Here is a 4326-nt window from a genome sequence, read left to right on the forward strand (position 1 = left end):
AAGTTTTTGCTATTAAAAATACACATGATAAAAAAACATAGACATTAATATTAAAAATATACTATATATGTTAATATCATTTAAATTTAATTACATATCCTATCAAATTTTTTTAAAAAAATGTTTGGATTAATAAAATTGATTTATACGTTCGCACCAATTTAATTATATATGTAATAGTTACTGACTTTTAATTATTCAATATATATTTATTATTTCATAATATGTAAAAACATATAATACATAAAATAATTTTTATATATAATGTTTATCCCGCTCAAAGCGCGGATCTTAATCAAGTTAACTTATTATTATCTTGGTAATTAACTTATTATTATCTTGGTATGGTAGGTTTTGAAACGTTAGCAAAGATCCCGTTGACTTTTATGTATGTGATGGCATCGTGACCAGATTATTTAATTATTTGCAGTTTCACAAACCAATAGTTTATAGTTATGCCTTAAATACATATCTGTAAAGTATAAAGGCCCAGAAAATATCTATAAAGACATTTCAGTTCATCTAACATATACACGTTACCACTTTCTGTTCATAAATATACAATCTAGGTGATTAGATTAATTAAATAAGCCAACTGCGTAAAATGTATCCTATTAGTGAAAAAAAAAACCCTAACACGAGCTCTCTGATGGCGATCTTGGCGATGGCGGCCTGAGAATCTGATCGTCTTCTATTCGATTCACCATTTAGTGATTGATTAGTCTCGCACACCAGATCGATCATTGTCGTTTGGTTGTGACGATCCCGTTCTCCACCCCAAGCAATCTCGATACTTTATTCACTACGTTTTCCTTATATCAGATCGATCATTGTCGTCTGGTAGTGATCATCCCGCTCTCCAAAGCAATCTCGACCTTCTTCACTACGTTTCCACATTGGATCAGGTGGTGATCTGGAGATTGCAAGGAAACGATCGCCCTGATCAATATCTCCATTGAGATCTTGAGCTTCCACGATCGTGGCGGCTTTTGAAGTAAACTTCGCCTGGTTGCATTTGCGTCATGTGTTTGCTGCTGTCGTCTACTCCGGTTACACTCTCCGCAACCCTCTAGGAATAGATCAGGCTCATACGGCTTTGATCCCTTTGTTTACGTACCAGTTACGTTCCGAAGCAGTGGTTTGCTGGTATTGTATGCATCAAACCCTATAAGTAACCCGATCCTGATCTTGATCACCATTGTTTTCGAGCACCTGCGATCACCAATACTGGTTGTCCAATCCGAGATCTGACTTCTATATCTTCGTATGGGGTCATCTCACAGGCAGCGCTCTAGCCACTTGGCGGAGATAAAAGGCAAGGGCATTCTTTACGAGGATGATGATGCGCCGATCAAACTGATGGATCAGGATGATACGTTAATCGTCAACGAGTTTAGCTTATCACTTATTGGGAAGATTCTCAATCCAAAGAAACAAAATGTCGATAAGTTACTCCAGAAGATGCCATCACAATGGGGTATAGAAAACCGCATTACGGCCAACGACTTGGGCTACGGGAAGTTTCTTCTCAACTTCATTTCGGAGGAGGATCTCAACTCTGTTCTTCGGCAGGGTCCTTTTCATTTTAACTTCTGCATTTTTGTGCTAGTGCGATGGGAGTCCATTGTTCATGATGATTACCCTTGGATCATACCTTTCAAGATTCAAGTAATTGGTATTCCTTTTCATCTCTGGACGGATAAAAATCTCAAAAACATTGGTGCAAGAATAGGCCATGTTCATGATGACACTCATGAAGTATCTGAGGGCCGTATGCTCATTGATGTGGATTCTCGCCATCCTCTTAAGTTCACAAGGCAAGTGGAATCGAAGGATGGAGATGAGGTCACTATTGAGATCATGTATGAGAGGCTTTTTAAACATTGCTCTACGTGTGGTATGCTTACGCATGAGAAGGATCATTGTCCCTCTTTGGATATGCGAACTCGACTGCAACAACAAACAGAGCATTCTGATGTCTTTGCGAGGATGCAACCTCCACAGGAACAGTCACATCGCCACAAAATTCAAAATGATCACCGGGCAAATGCTCTCACCCGTCAGCCTTATAATCATCGAGTGGAAACATCCACTGGACATTTAGTCAGCTCATGGTATGACAAGGAGGACAGGAAGTTTGCGCAAAGGAAACATCATTCTGTTGATCTAAGGGCCGCACATTCAGATAGGGTTATGCGGCATCGCGATGATCTGTCTCGGAGTAACATATATGGGGGTTCTCGAGCTTCCAAAGGTCCATATGATCGTTACCATAGGCAGACTTGGCGTGAGAAAGTGGAGACGACGAGGCGCCCAGATACATCATCGAAACGCTCTCACTACGAGCGGGAGAATCCACTATCGAGCTCTCGTGAGATTGTTCCCTATGAGAAATCTTCTGGCACAAGTAATGAGGGTCGAGATGCGCAACAAGCTTTGAAAACAGGAGAGGGTAACAGCGCTAAAAGCGCTAAAAGATTGGCTAGTACCATTGTAATGCCATCTTGACTCGACCAAGATATGGATACAAATGTCACGAAGCGAGCGAAAGGGCTTACTCGATCTCTCTCATTTACGACCCTTAGGGATCAGGAACCGGTAATCATTGCAGGAGATAAGCAGATTATTGGTGCTTTGAGTGATATGGACATTGAGGATCAACAGGATGATGGGATGATGGAGTGTGAAGTGATGGATGAGGACTTACTTGGTTTGAACCTCAAGGAGATGGAAGATAATGTGGCGCAGGGTGAAGATACGGGGCCTGAGACTTCAGGGTCTGATGTTAAAGCTCTGAAGACCAGTAGAAAAGGCGCAAAAGGGAATGTCCCATTGGGCTTTCAGAGCAAAAAATTTCAGATTCTTCGTCGGGGATCTCCTCGTAAGTCTTCCTCTTCGTCTCAAGGAGCTCATAAGGCTAGAGATTCGAGCAGGTCTAGGCGGCAATACCGGAGTTCGAAGAAGCAGAGAGGTAGTGTATCCAAAGGTGATGGATCGATGGGGTCCAAAAACTCATCACAGGATTATCTATGAGGACACTCAGTTGGAACTGTCGAGGGATTGGAAACGACCTCACAGTTCGACGCCTTATAGAGATGTGTCAGAAGCATCGCCCAGGACTCGTGTTTCTTTCTGAGATGAAGAATAGGAGGCTGCTATTGTAAAACATTCAGGCCGACTTAGGATTTGATCACTTGTTTACCGTTGAGCCACTTGGCCTTTGCGGAGGATTAACTCTTTTATTTATGGATGAATTTCAAGTTAATGTTTTATTTTCAAATAACAGAATGATTGACATTGAGGCAGTCATTGATGGAATAAAAGTCTTTATGACATTTGTTTATGGAGACCCTGTTTTAGAGCGTAGGGATCAGGTTTGGGAACGTCTTACGTGTTTCTAAACAACACGAAATGGACCTTGGTATGATAGGTGATTTTAATGAAATAACTGATCGTAGTGAAAAGGAAGGTGGTAGAAGGCGCTCTGATAGTTCTTTCTTGCCATTCAAGCAAATGCTGAGTGACTGTGGCATGCTGGAATTTCCTTTTACTGAAAATATGCTATCCTGGGTAGGGAAATGATCAGAAGGGACGACTGTTAGATGTCTTTTGGATAGAGCAGTGGGGAATGAGGACTGGCATGAAAAGTTTTCCCATTCAGCAGTTATGTATCTCAGGCTTTGGGGCTCGAATCATCGTCCGGTCCTAGCAGACATCCTAACAAAGCCAGTGAGGAGGAAAAAGAAATTTAAATTTGATAAACGCTGGCTAGATAACGAGGAACTCAGGCAAGTCATCCTCGAAGGATGGAAGTCGGAGGATTTGCCTTTTAAGGCGAATATATTGGAACACATTGCTAGTTGTAGAAAAGCGTTAAGTCAATGGAGGAGACAGAACAATGTGAATTCCGAGAAGTTAGTAGAAGAGCTTAAAGAGAAGGTGGAGGACCCATATTCGAATGATGATGCTATCTTTGAGGAAATAGCAGATGCTCTGAAGGAATTATCTACTGCTCTTAAGGCATAAAAGATGTTTTGGAGACCGAAAAGTAGGGTTCTCTGGCTAATAGAAGGTGATAGGAACTCAAAATATTTCCATGCATTGGTGAAGCAGAGAAGAGCTAGGAATAGGATAACACAACTTTTAAATGACAATGGGAATGTGGTGGAGGATGAGGAAGGGTTAGTATCCATTGCTACTAGTTACTTCCGACAAATTTTTGAGTCTTCCAACCCTGAGGATATAGCTGATGCGCTATCAGAGATCTCACCTACGATTACTGGGGCAATAAATGAGGACCTGACTGCTCCAGTAACTGAATGGAGG

The sequence above is a fragment of the Brassica oleracea genome, chromosome C8 (genome assembly GCF_000695525.1).
Source record: "Brassica oleracea var. oleracea cultivar TO1000 chromosome C8, BOL, whole genome shotgun sequence".
NCBI classification, from domain to species: domain Eukaryota; kingdom Viridiplantae; phylum Streptophyta; class Magnoliopsida; order Brassicales; family Brassicaceae; genus Brassica; species Brassica oleracea.